Below are 15516 nucleotides of genomic sequence, written 5' to 3' on the forward strand. Positions count from 1 at the left end.
CAAATAGCATAATCCCCCCCACCCAACCTTTCTTCTTTAGAAAGTTTGATGAATCTGGTTTGAAAAACATTTGCCTCCGATACCCAGCTTGACTTCTTAGTGTAAATCATAATAGTGTGAGTGACAGAAATGAAGAGCTGCACCTGGATCAGCCACACTATCCTCTCACTGTTACATAACCCTGACAGAGATACTGGAGAAGTGTTAACCTCTGAGTAACTGCAGGTGAAGAAAGAAATATCCAAGTACTCAAATCATTTCAGCAAACACTCTTAAACATAAAAGTTCCATTATTGCGTTTGCACTTGACTAATTAAGAGTTTTCTAAAATGTTGTTTTAATATCCAACCGTGGCATGATTTCATTAAAGGGATAGTTCACCCAAAATTGGCACCCTTGGTTGGTTCCAAACCTTTATGAGTTTCTGATGAACCTAAAAGAAGATATTTTGAAGAAAGCTGAAAACCTGTAACTACTGACTTCTATATAGGAAAAACGAATTCTATGGAGGTCAGTGGTTACCTTTCTTCAGAAAATCTTGTGTTGTGTTCAACAGAAGAACGGCAGTCAAACAGGTTTGGAAGAAGAGAAGGGAGAGTAAATGATGCTGTAAGTGAGTAAGTGCTGCTGAAGTGGAGATTTATGGTTCAGTGGAGAAGAAAACCTTTTAGAGAAAAATATGTATTGTAATCTGCTGACAAATAAGAAACAAATGAAGGCATTTTGGATATTTTCTTTGTGTGACTTATTTATAAACTAATTTTGAGAGGATCACATGCTTATTATTGAACAAAGCTGGTACCGCATCAGCTCAGTATATTGCACCAATCAGATGAATACTGACACACTATAAATACCCATAGTTTTCTCCTCCAGTCATCTTCGTCTTGAAGAATCCCCCCTTCCACCCCTACTCCTCTTCTTCTCCTGGTAGGGCAGCACAGTGGCCCATTGGTTAGCACTGTTGCCTCACAGCAAGAACACCACTGGTCCCTCACCAGGCTGGTCAGCGTTTCTGTGCAGAGTTTGCATGTTCTCCCCGTGCTCGCGTGGGTTTTCTCTGGGTTTCCCAGTTTCTTCCCACTGTCCAAAGCCATACACCATAACTAAATTGACTACTCCAAAGTAGCATCTTAAGACAAACTTTTAGCCAGTTATATCTCAGCACGTTTACAAGCAGGGGAGTTCTCGAGACCTAAACTTCCATCTTGCTCTTCAAACAGGAGGGAGCCCCAGTCTCGAGGATATTCTAAACTCAGGGCTCTCTCCCGGCACAGCATGCCAAATGCGCTTTATTATCAATCATCAGCTAAGTGTGAACTCTTGAAACATTAGACTGAATAAAAGCCAAAAACGCCCCTAATCTCAAAATTGACCGTCTACAGCACAGGTGTCAAAGCCAGCTCCTGGATGGCTGCAGCTCTGTACAGTTTAGCTTTAACTCTAAACGCACATGATCAAACTAATTGGTTCCTTCAGGCTTGTTTGAAAACTACAGATAAGTTTGGTGAAGTATGGTTGGAACTAAACTGTGCAGGGTTGCGGCCCTCCAGGAACTGAGTTTAACACCTGTGCTCTACAGCGATTTTTACCTTAAAAGAACACTTTTGAAAAACAAAACTTTCTGAAGAATAAAGAATATTTATTTTGATTCTGGATTCTCTCTTTTGTATCTGCCTAGTCTCAGGCTTGCATTGGTAAAGGACAGAGCGCATTAAAGAGTTTAGAATCTACAAAAGGTTGAAAATCCAGCCGACAGATATTGATGGCATGTGAAGACAGAATGCAACATTCACATCAAACCATGACACTTCAAATATCAAATAACCATCAGCAAACTGAACTCAACCGGGAACTTAAATACACAGCGGATGAACAAACTGAATGGAAAACAGGTGATGCAGCTGAAAACTAATGATGGCGGGAAAACCAAACAAAAGGAAAACTATGGCTGTATCCAAAATCACCCCTATTTATAAGCAGGTATTTTTAATGGTGTCCAAAATTATAGTGGACTTTATGAAGTGCACTGATCAATCCCACAATGCACAGCAATAACGAGTCTACAACCCATGTACACACGACAGCTAAAATCCCCATAATTGACCGAGAGTTTGCTCGCCGAATCAATTTCCACTGACTACAAGAGTGCATCTAAAGCACATTCCTGTTGCTGTACAGTTTAAAAATAAAATATTACATGGGTAGTGCTGTCACCTCACAGCAAGAAGGTCGCTGGTTCGAGCCTCGACTGGGTCAGTTGGCATTTCTGTGTGTAGTTTGCTTGTTCTCCCCATTTTTGCATGGGTTTCCTCCAGGTACTTTACTTTCCCCCACAAGTCCAAAGACATGCGGTATAGGTGAACTGGGTAAGCTAAATTGGCCGTAGTGTTTGTGTGTGAATGAGTGTGTATGGATGTTTCCCAGTTATGGGTTGCAGCTGGAAGGGCATTGACAATAAAGCTGACTTTGACTTTTTAATATGACTTTGACTAGTATATATACTTAGAAACTTCTTGTGGTCAGATACAGAATTCATTCTGTACCCAAACTCTCATAGTGCATTTTGGGTATTGTATTGCAGAAATAGGGATAGTTTCCATACAGAGTTAACATAGAGCAGGGGTGCCCAAACTCAGTCCTGCATAGTTTAGTTACACCTGGGCTAGCTAATCAAGCTCTTACTAGGTATTCTAGAAAAATCCATGTAGGTGTGTTGAGGCAAGTTGGAGCTAAAATCTGCAGGACACCAGCCCTCCAGGACCGAGTTTGGGCACCCCTGACATAGGCAATTGTCAACTGGCACTTTTTTTAACATTAATAATGTAAGCAACTGTTCGTCACATACATTAGGCCATTAACAGTTACTTACATAAAGAAATATAACTTTAAAAGAACAAAAGAAAACAGAAGTATTCCTCATACATGCAGTGTTTGTGCTGCATTTACAGCACAGACAGATCAAACTGAAGCGTGGAGCTCTTAAAGTCCACATGAAATCAAAATGCTATTAACAACTGTTGGTTGGTAAGAGCTACTCTATGTCCCGCCCTTTCTTCACATTTCAGTTGAGATTACCTCATATCCCAGCAGACACACAACATCATAAGACGTTAATATTAGGTCAGATTTAACTCTAAGGACAATGTTATTTTGATGTCCAATAATGACGTGAAATGACGTCGATATTTGGTTGATTTTAGGTTGTGTTGGAAAGTGACCAAAATTAAATGTCAAGCCAACATCTTAAACCAACCGTCTTACTGACATCAAATACACATTTGAAAGCACTTCACGTGACGTGACCTTTAAAAAGGCTGTACCATATTTCTACTGGTTACAGTATTCTCTAGCCCAGTGTTTCCCAACCCTGTTCCTGGAGGCACACCAACAGTACATATTTTGAATGTCTCCCTTATCTTTTAATGTTCCGATGAGTTGATTCAGGTGTGTTTGAATAGAAAGAGGTTGAAAATGTGTACTGTTGGTGTGCCATCAGAAACATGGTTGGGAAACAGTGCTCTAGCAATTGAGTGTGCATCGGCTGTACATTTGTTACTGCACAATACATTGTGGGATTGATTGAGTGCACTTAAGAACGTCCACTATGGTTTCAAACAACAATACCTGCTCCCTCAAATAGTACACTATTTTAATGTATAGGGGAGACTTAGAATGCAGCCCTGTATAGATACAGAACGTATTGTCTTTTTGAATGTGGCGCAACAAATCAGTTGAGTCATTCTGTGTCGACATCATTTCATACTTGAGTGGGAGTGAAAAGTGCAGGTGCTTTTTTGCTGAGTGTTATAAGAGCACGTTAAAAATCCATGAAAACTCTGCTGAGGTTTGAGCCTGACCACAATGTAGCACAGCTGTTCTATCTAGAGATGATTATGTAGATCAACTTTCTGTTATTCATTTCTCTCTCTCTCGCTGTCTCCATGAACTATTTCTCTGGTTTCCTTTTGATTTGTTTTCCCATCACTTAGCAAAGCTGCTGTTGTTTTTTAAATGTGTGGTTGTTGCAGACAGGTAATTATATTTTGGTGCCTCGAGGAGCGCTTTAGTTGGTCTTTTACTGTCTCAACTACCCACTGAGATCCCAGCAGGACTGGTTTTGCTCAAAGTGTCCTTTAGATTCATGTGATATTAAACTAATATTGTTATATCAATACCTAGTGTGCAGATTTCAGTGGTACTGCTATCAAATTCTTACTAAAGCATCTATGGGGTCAAGATACTGTCAGTGAAAATATTTAATGTTATTGATCAAAATACTTGCAATATGAGGTCTTTTGGTTTTATTATAATAGTGTCATGTTTAAAAAAAGTACATTAACACAGTTAAATACAAAAAAATAAGATTCATTGGATTTACTACTTTTTTAAGGTAAGTGCTTGCAAACTATTTATATGGGCTGAATTTAAACAAACAAGTTAAATTTAGTAACGTTCAACTTGTTTGTTTAAATTCAGCCCATATAAAAAATTTGCAACCACTTACCCAGGCTCATTCTGAAACTGTACCGCTATATACATTTCTGGAGAGCACCAAATACGTCCCCAGAGGTTTTTTGCCGTTTTTGTTTTCGCGAATCCACCAGAGGTTGCTGTGTATGCTTTTGCTGATCTCAAATTTCTATCGCGAGTGCCATTTGAGACTGCTGTTCTCACGTAAATCCACCAGAGGCCACTGTCGACTGACTGAATGACTGACCACCCTCCTTCTTCCCTAAACCCAACCAATAGTGCTTTTAAAAGCATCGATTGACCCTCCCACCCACTTCCCTAAACCCAACCAACAGTTTTAAAAAAGCAATCCAGAAAAAGTAAAGCCCTTGCCTGATTTTTACCACGCTTTCAGAGTTTACCACATTTTATTTGTTGACTTCTGTTTTCTTCATCAGACTCAAACCCTGTCGTCGTGGTCAATTCCTCTCTACGTCTTAAGTCCGCCGACCTACATGGCGAGCTAACTGGACAAACTGGTAACAGTGGAAAAGCCATCTACACGGAGGTAAGCGGTCAGCTGGTAAGCATGAAAAGGAACAGCGTCATACCATGCCGTAGCCTTCATTATAAAGATGAAATACAGCCATATGTAATTATGGCTACATAATTCATGATCTCCAGAAATGAGGCGACGTTTTTTGAAGGATGTAGAATAAATCAAATGAATCTTTTTTTCAGTACATAAGATTATACAACATCTGTACATTCTTTTATTTAGCAATGATGCATAAAAGTAATTTAAAGTAATGCTTTTAGATGGTTGCAATAAAAAAACTTTGTTTTAAACATTCGATTTAAATGTTAATTATTCAATTATTTAAACAGGAATGTCCTATTGAAATACAATATTTTTTCTACCAAGGAGTCCTGGTATAAATAAATAACATAAATGTTAAGGTAGGCAACCCAGTGGTGCAATGGTTAGCACAATCACCTCACAGAAAGAAGGTCGCCGGTTCGAGCCCAGTTGGTGTTTCTGTGTGGAGTTTGCATGTTCTCCCCGTGTTCGTGTTTCCTCCGGGTGCTCCGGTTTCCCCCACAAGTCCTAAAACATGTGATACAGGTGAATTGAGTGAGCTGAAATGTATGTATGTGTGTGTGTATGGATGTTTCCCAGAGATAGGTTGCCGCTGGAAGGGCATCCGCTGCGTAAAACATATGCTGAATAAGTTGGTGGTTCACTCCGCTGTGGTGAACCCAGATTAATAAAGGGACTAAGCCGATGAGAAATGAATGAATGAATGAATGAATGTTAAGGTATTTTGCAGTCCAAAATTTAATACAAATGTGTTTCAAAACATGGCACTCTTTAGATATTTTATGCCAAAAATTTAGTAAATGTAAACATTTTTGTTTTAAGTTTGGAAGAGAAATCATCCTTAGATTACAAATTAAAACAAAAATGATATTCAACTCAAACACAACTATAAATCCAGAAAAGCTGGTCTCTTCACTTTTCCTATTGTCTGTCTGTTTTTGTACAAGACATGTTTTGTATGATCATGTCTGAGCATCATACATAATAATGCCATGTAACTGAATCCATTTAGCCTCGATGATGTCGATACCGATTGGCGACTGAAAGCGAGTGATGTGTAAGGATCACACCTGTGTGTGTGTGCAGGCAAACGTGTGTAATCGAGAACAGCAGGGAGTCGCAGTTTAGCACCGTAATGTGAGAGATGGAGGTCAAGCAAAGCAGCTCTCACCTGTCCGAGAGCTTTCAGGGGAATTTGATATCCTTCACTCATAGTGCGTCAGACGGAAAGAAAAAGAAAAGAAGAGAAGAGAAAGAGAAAGCTAGCAGGGTGGGAAAGAACCCGAGTTGCCTCAGCCCTCAGAGAAGTCAGTGGTAATTAGTATTATTCCACAGCTTTCTGGGATACTTCGCTCTGATTGGTCTAAAAGGAAAAAGTAGCATGCTGACAAAGCTGGATATTTAGTTTTGATTTCTTGTTAAATTCATGCAGTCATCTTTAACAATAATAATAAAAAAACATCCTCTCCATCTAGGGCTGGGCAATTTGGCCTAAAATCAAAATCTCAATTAATTGAACATTTTAACTCGATTACGATTAATGACAATTATTTTATGCTTATTTTATTTTTTTGCCCTCACAGTTCACAAGTTTTGTACAGTAAATATGCTCACATATTACAAATGGGAGATTTTCCAATGAAGGGTGCATTCAAAAAACAAATAACTTGCACTTTTGGAAACAAAATTAATTATTTTCAATGTTTTCAAAAGTAGAAAATACGATTTTTAATGCAAATAATTTTATTGTAATAGAAAGTATGCCATCTCAAGGCATATCTGGTGCAGTTTCCAATCATCATCAATGTCTTAACACAGTAGGGTCACGTGGTGGCTCCACACGTGGTAGGGAAAGCAATTGAAAAATTCGACCTGGAAAATTAGATGAATTATAGGTTCTTAATGTCGATTTCAATTACGTTTCGATTAATCACCCAGCCCTATCTCCATCTCACATTTATTTTTTCTGACGACAAGACAACCTGTCAATGACATAAGCACAGCCATCCTACTGGCCAATGAATTGGCCAAAATCACATCTAAGCTGTTTCTTGCACACATGCGCACACACAAACACAAGCAATATACAGCAAATCATTGTACAGCAGTATTTTTTTGTAGCCAATCAAAATAAAATATATTATTATTCTTCAAAAAACTAAAACTTAAAAGCTGCTTTTATTCAACCAAATCCAGAAGAAAAAAAAGACTGAAAAATACTGTGCAAATGTTCTTGGTCAGTTAAACAGCACTTAGGAACTATTGAAAAAGAATAAAAACCAATTTTAATCATTTAATCATTTTCACTTCAACTATATATGGACCATTTTCTGTTTATTTGCCCTTTTAAAACACATAATGTGACTTTGATCTCTTTTCTGACAGCTTAAAACATTTAACAAAGTGACTTTTATTGAAATTTTAACAGTTTGAAACATTATATCTTTTCAATTACGGCACTAAACCCAGCAATGAGGTGTAATAAACTAGATTTATTTGTACTAGATGTATTTCTTATCCAATTTTTGTTTACTAAAAATGTTAATAAAAGTACCTTTGCTAAACCGTAGAGCAAAACATTTTCATTGTTAAAAGTTCATAGTGCATATATCAAGGTCCAATAATGCAATTCATCAAGATAAAAACACCTGAGACCACTTAAAAATTCTCAGCTTGTCTGGATTCATGCTTTATGATTTTAGTTTTGTATTTGAGTAAAATTCATAAATTTAATTGGCTGATTTCTGTTTTATTCCACAAACACTGTATAAAATATTGGGTTCCATACAATTCCTACATGTTGTCCCAATATAAATTGATTAAGTTAATTTGTCACCAAAAAACCTCAAGAATTGTGTTGATTCGGCTTAATTTAAATACATAATTACAAAAAATTATTTTTAAGTGATATTTCTTCCAAATTTTAAATAAATATGTTGTTATGGAGCTTATTTTTTTATAAAATAAAAAAACATCCACATTTTCTGGTGATTATATTCACTGTAAAACAAATTATAAACAAAAAGTGATGACAACTATTATTTTTGTTACTCTATTATTTTTGGTCATTTTAATTGGTGTAAGTTAAAATAACGTAATACCATTGTTTTAAATTCAGAAGAGTTATGAAATCAATATTTAGTTGTGTAACTCTGATTAATATTGTTCTGAACATTTGTAATTTTCTTAATATTCTCTAAATAATATGTTTTATTTGAAATTGGGAACATATTATATCAAACCTTGTAAATATAATAAAATAATAAAACAGAAATTGACACTTCACTCAAAAATCATCCAAGCTGTGGATTGTCCCAGCAAACAAACTTGAGCTGTCAGTGAAAATCTATAATTTACATCTAAGAATAGCCCAACACTAGACTAGTTGTCAAATAGACAGATTAGACAGACATTATATGTGTAGTCATTCATTTCTGTTTATTTGGTGACTAGTCTAGTCTCGGCCTATTCTTAGACGTCTATCAGATTTTCACTGACAGCCCAAATTTGCCCTTGTTTTAGCCAAGATGACTATGTTTAGACGTCTATTAGACATATATTAGACATCTTTAAAAAAAAAAGCTTGCTGGGGCGTGTGTGTGTGTGTGTGTGTGTGTGTGTGTGTGTGCGTGCGTGTGTGTGTGTGTGTGTGTGTGCCTCGTGCCACAAAAGGTACGAAAATACTATCGCAACTTCCATTTCACATCGACTTTAATCCCCCAGTGTAATTGTGACTTGTTTATGGTTAATTGATGTCATTTTAGACGAGATATGAAAGAGGCAAACGCAGATGTCTGAACCACATCACACTGAGATCAGGAGTCCTGAAGCTGCATCTGTGTGACTCAAGCAGTTGTGTGGCCACTTTTTTATGAGCTGTTTAATAGCAGTGAGCTGAACAGAGCCATTTAGTGGCGACTCAGTGCCGCGGTGTGAATGGGGTTTGCTCTGGTACTCTCGTAAAAACACCGTGTCCATTATTATGGGCACAGAAAGGAGAGAAGGGGAGAACATGGAAAAAGGAGGGGCTTTTACCTAAAGACAGGCTGTAAATCAGGGGTGCATTTATACTTTCTTACTCGTTCCCTCCCTCCTTCTCTCTCTCTAACACACAAAGATCATTTCAGACTGATTTTCCATCATTTTGAGGGTTTGAATGCAAAGTTAGGGCTCTGGGAGGACCATTTGGAAAAATAAACCAATGTTAAAACTAGTTTCGAGAACACATTTGTTTTAATTTCAGCAATGGTATGGACTGTTATTACTTATGAAAAGCAAATATACAGACAGAAAATTCCTTAATATTAATATGTTAAAAACACACATCTTAGACTTTGTTTAAACATATTATTTTATTATTTGTATGTGTAAAAGAATTCTCTAAAGTTTTTAATTATTATACAAGGCTTAACAATAAGGACTGCCCGATGGCCTGGCGCCGGTTACTGCCTTGTCACTAAAGTTTCATTTGCCTGTGACTATTTGTCAATTGCATGCAAATACAGTCTTAGAATCAAGAAACAGTTTTTGATTTTAAGCCTTTAAATGCCATCTTCTCAGTGATGTCACATTGTTCCTCTTATCAGATTGGATGTTGTGAGAATGTCATTTTTTTGCTATAACCTGGCAACATACAGTACAGCAAAGACAGCAACATGGCGGCAACTTCAAATGGCTAAACGAAACGTCTGTTACTAACGTCTTGGAAGCAGACATTTGGGTACAAAACAACGAAAAAAATGAAGTGATGTTTTGCACAGTTTGCTGTCAGTTTGGCAAATCAGCCAACGTTTGTTAAATAATTTAGAACTGCATAAAAATATCTACACATGTGACTTACATAAAACATTTGGCTAAGAAATAGCTATTAACTTTTTTGTTTTGGTGGGGCCAGTGAAAATTTTGGCAGGGCAAGAAAAAAAGTCTTTAGCATTGTTATAACCCTGTTATAAGCAATTTTAAGCAGATTTTGAATATTTGAACATTTTAATACCAGATAAGCATATTAGAATAATTTCTGAATAATTGTTCATGACAACAAACAAAAAGTTTCAAACAGATGACATTTTAAAATAAAATACATTAAGATGAAAAACAGCCATTATCATTAGATTTTGTTAACTTATAATTATTATTATTCATGTTTATAAGTTTTATTAGATTATTTTATATAATAATAATTATTGTTATTATTTACAGTCATTATATTTATTTATTTATTTATGCAGCATGGTGATGCCATGGGTAGCACAATCGCTTCACAGCAAGAAGGTTGCTGGTTTGAGTTTGCATGTTCTTCCCGTGTTGACATGGTTTCCTCCAGGTTCTCCACTTTCCCCCACAGTCCAAAGACATGCACTACAGGTGAATTGGGTAAGCTAAATTATCTGTAGTGTATGTGTATGAATTCAAGAGTGTATGGGTGTTTCCCAGCGTTGGATAGTGGCTGGAAGGGCATCCGCTGTGTACATATGCTGGATAAGTTGGCAGTTCATTCCGCTGTGACGACCCCTGATTAATAAAGGGACTAAGGCGAAAAGAAAATGAATGAATTTATTTATTTATTTATTTATTTATTTATTTATTTATTTATTTATTTATTTATTTATTTATTTATTTATCATTATTATCTGATGAAATAGTATGATAGTATGATATATATAATATTTTTCAAGACTCTTCTATACAGCTTAAAGTGACATTTAAAGGTTTCACTAGGTTAATTAGGTTTACTAGGCTGGTTAGGGTCATTAGGCAAGTTATTGTATAATGATGGTTTGTTCTGTAGACTATCGAAAAATAAATATAGCTTGAAGGGGCTAATAATTTTGACCTTAAAATATTTTTTTTTAAATTAAAAGCTGCTTTTATCCTAGCCAAAATAAAACAAATAAGACTTTCTTCAGTAGAAAAAATATTATCAGACATATATTGTAAAATTTCTTTGCTCTGTTAAACATCATTTGGGAAATATTAACAAAAAATAAATAAAAATTCAAAGGGGGGCTAATAATTTTGACTTCAACTATATATAGCCTTGGTAAACACAAAAGACTTTTTACAAATACATTAAAAATCTTGACTCTACTGACAACTGTTTCCTATTTTTATTGTAAATTAATTATATGAAAATAAGTTAAGTTGAATTAAAATAAGAATGTTGCATCATTAAATATTTTTGTAGGAAAATTGGACAAATATAGTTAAGAATCTTTTAAGAACGCAAACAAAAGTTTTCGCTCCATTATATCCTTTACTAATGCTTTATGCACATGATGACTTCAGCAGTTCAACTCAACTTGAAAAGCAGGCCAGAAGACGCCAGGGAGCGTCTGTAAAGTAAAGTAAAGTAAACTCCTGTCAGCGTATGGAGCTCTGGCTGGATGAGCTATAGAGCAGCCGAGAGGATAAAGAGATTAACAGGTAAAACAGACTCTTCAACCGCACATCCCCACAATGACACACATTCATCACCACACCACAGCCAACAAGAGCCTTTGTGTGACTGTTTTCATAAACACCCGGATGCATTAAGTCAAATGCACACTAAATATACCGGTCAAAAGTTTGGGATTAGTACGGTTCTGAAATGTTTTCAAAGAAAGTCTGTTCTCCTCACTAGAGCTGCATTTATTCAACAGTAAAATCTGCAAAACTGTCAAACATTATTACAATTTTAAAGAATTGTTCTCCTATTAAATGTAGTTTGAAATGTCATTTATTCCAGTAATTTAAAGTGGCATTTTCAGCATCATTTCTCCAGTCTTCTCTCAGAAATAATTCTAAGATGATGATCTGCTGCTCAAGAAACATTTTATTATTATTATTATTATTATTATTATTATTATTATTATTACTGTTGGGCTGCTTAATTCTTTTTGTAAAATTCAATACAGAGTCATTCAAAAGTACTGTTAAAATGTATTTGTTTTATTAAACAAGGGCAAACTTTGCAAACAATGATTGCAAAGTAAAAGTTATTTTATTTAAAATACATGTTGTTCTTTTGAACTTTCCTTTCATCAAACCAAATTCAACTATATCAGTTTACACAAAACTATAAAGCAGAAAGAAAAAAAATTCACTCTTGAAAATGAATCATTCATTCATTTTCCAGTCTCTATTTCAGATATTGCCACAGCAGAATGAACCGTCAACTATTCCGGCATATGCTTTACACAGCAAATGCCCTTCCAGCCGCAACCCAGTACCCAGTTTAGTTTGTTCAATTCACCTGTACTGCATGTCTTTGGACTGTGGAGGAAACCGAAGCACCCGAAGGAAACCCACAAGAACATGGGGAGAACATTAAAACTACTTACAGAAATGCCAACAGGCCCAGTCAGGACTCGAACCAGCGACCACGGTGAGCCACTGTGCTGCCCTATTGAAAATTATTACAATCATAATTAATGACTGAGTACCAAAAATAACTGATTATAATCAAACATAAAATGATTTCTGAAAGATCACATGACACTAAAGACTAGATTAAGGTCAACTTTGAGTTCCATGAATAATTCAGGGATGATTGGTATTTATGTATTTACCACTGGTACCATGTACCAGTATTTATTTCAAATACTTATTAGTATAAAATAGCTTTATAATAGTAATTAGTAGTATTATATATAGTAAAATAGTATTTTGTCATTTGTATTTGATAGGGTTGATGAAAATGACTTAATATTTTGTATCAAAATGTTTGATGTTTAATGTTTGTTGTATTTTCTCATATTTATTTTTGTGTTGTCACTTGTCACTTTATGTACACTGGAAGCTTCTGTAGCCCAAATTTTTTTTTATGTGTGTAAAGCACGCTTGGCAATAAAACCAATTCAAAATACTTTAGTGTCTTGTATTTTGTGACTCTACAGTATATGATGACATCATAAAAAACATGGCCTCTGATTTGTGCTGTCTCAGTTATTCTCAGCCTAAGCTTGGGAACAGAACAGACAATTGATATATTTTTAAGAAGGTGGTCAATGATTGGAGTATGGATGGAGATTGTACTTAAAAGTGACAGTCAAATGGTGAGGGAGCAAGTCAACAACCATTAGAAAATAGTATACTGAGCAATGCTAAGACCATAATAGCTATAGTGTATAATTCAGCATCTTTGCTTAAAAATGATATGGAATAAAAATAAAGTGTTTGAAAATCAATAGCAGTTATTTGAACAGTAAATCTGTTGAACAGTAAATTCACTGTTGCTCAAATAGTTGTGTAAATTGCTTCCTTGTCCTCATTTGTAAGTCACTTTGGATAAAAGCGTCTGCTAAATGACTAAATGTAAATGTAAATGTAAATAAGGGTTCCCAATATCACAGTTTTTATTGTATTTTGGATCAAAAATAGACTGAAAATGATACGATCTGTTTTTGATATGATCAAAAAGTCATGACAACATTTGTTTTGTGTTACTTTAACTTATTTAACTTAAATAAATCATTTTCAAAGTACTTTCAGACCAGTGCAACAGTAATTTTCACGCTTTGCACCACATTGAATAGTAAATCCATTTGCGCCTCTTTGTGGACTTATGGGTGTGCTGGTCTAAAAAGGAGGTGTGTAAGGCGCATTGCTATTTTGAGAAACTGACATAGACCTCACCATTGATCAACTAAAAGCAGTTCTAAAGTCCAACACAGAGCACGTTAGTTATTTGCCTATGCAGGTCCAAACGTTTAAACATTGCTTAATGCACACAGGATGTACAACAATACACAAATATCTTGACATATGAAAAAATTAAAGCATTAAAATGTTACAAAAATTATTTTCTACATAAATATAAAAACCATTACCTCAAGTTTAATCATGACAGTTTGCATTTGTATAATGTCATCATTATTCGTAGTAGTATTTCTTATGAATATTTATAATTGTATTAATAAAAAAGTTTAGATTTGTCAACCTGTCGAGTTTGTGTTACTTTAACTTATTTAACTTAAATAAATTATGTTTCAAATTTATTATTAACTTTAGTTATGCAAAATTTGTAACTGGTTTTAAGTCTGTTGAATCGATGTAATTGAAGTGACTGATTCAACTTAAACTGATTCAGCTTAAAAAATGAAGCTAACAGTGTATGCAGCCTTGACGAGGAAAAAAAAGGACTTCTTTCTCTTCAAAAAAAGAAAAGCTATACAAATAAACGCCCAAAATGGCTCCTCTCCATCCAGCAACTCTGGCGATAATCATATTGTTTCTCTCTCACAAACACAGATGCAGGCGGTGCTGGTTTGCGTAAGTCGTCGGAATAATATTTCTCTTAGTGTGTTTTGAGGACACTCGGCTCCGGTTACTTTGTCCTTCATCGCTAGAATCAATTAGCCACTCGAAGGGGGGCAAGTTTAATTGAAATTAAACACAAGCAGCTATGCAAACAGTGGACAGCGGCGAGAGTGGGGAAGAAAACGAGGGAGTCTCGGGCCTGCAGAGCCACTGAGTCTAGACTCCAGATGTGTGGATCGGCCCCTGAGGTCTTCAGTAAATATCAGCAGCACATGTCATCACAGTTACAGCGCTAGCAATCATCAACAACAGCCGGATCATTTCCACAGATCACAGTAGTAGCAGGCACAAACACACACACATGCACACAACATGCAATGGACACTTGAATGCACGCCAGTGTCATGTACTGTAAAAGCTGATCCAATTTTGCTGCTTTGTATGTGTTTATGTGGAGATTTGGACAGTCATTTGTCAGCTTGACAAGCTCACGCTGTCTTCCTCAAACAGAAAGTAAATGACCTGTGGAAATCTGAGTCATAATAACAGATTTGGCATTTTCACCAGTACAAATGACTCCTTGATGATGGTAGTTTGTTGATACTCACCTAAAAATGAAGGCTACAATGTGGGCTTTTCACAGTGATGCCATATACACTCAAAAATGACTATTGCTTTTGTTCAAACTACTATAATAAAAGAAGCTTTGTGAGTTTTGTGGGGGGACAACTTAATTGTGTTATGTTCAATCCACTTAAATTTGTAAAAGATTATGGGCCCTATTATACACCCAACGCAAGACGTGTATAGTGGGATTTGTTGCTATTTTTAGACCAGTGCAACAGTAATTTTCATGTTTTGCACCACATTGAATAGGGGGCTTTTTTCAGTTTAATCATGACAGTTTGCATTTGTATAATGTTATTATTATTAGTAGTAGTAGTAGTAGTATTTCTTATGCATACTTATATTTGTATTAATAAAAATAAGTTTAGATTTGTCAACCTGTCGAGTTTTGGAGACATATGTATTACCACATGGGGCATAAAAATAGGACGTGTGTTTGGATATAACTTCGTTATTATTGTTCATTTATTGGTTTGCTGGAAATTAGAACTGAATTTAGAAATCGCTTCGAAACAAATCTTTGCGCTTAACAAACTAAATTAAATATGTAGGCTCATGGATGTCTTCAGTGGAGTGCATACAACACCGTTTCCTTG

The sequence above is a fragment of the Danio aesculapii genome, chromosome 11 (assembly GCF_903798145.1).
Source record: "Danio aesculapii chromosome 11, fDanAes4.1, whole genome shotgun sequence".
Classification (NCBI taxonomy): domain Eukaryota; kingdom Metazoa; phylum Chordata; class Actinopteri; order Cypriniformes; family Danionidae; genus Danio; species Danio aesculapii.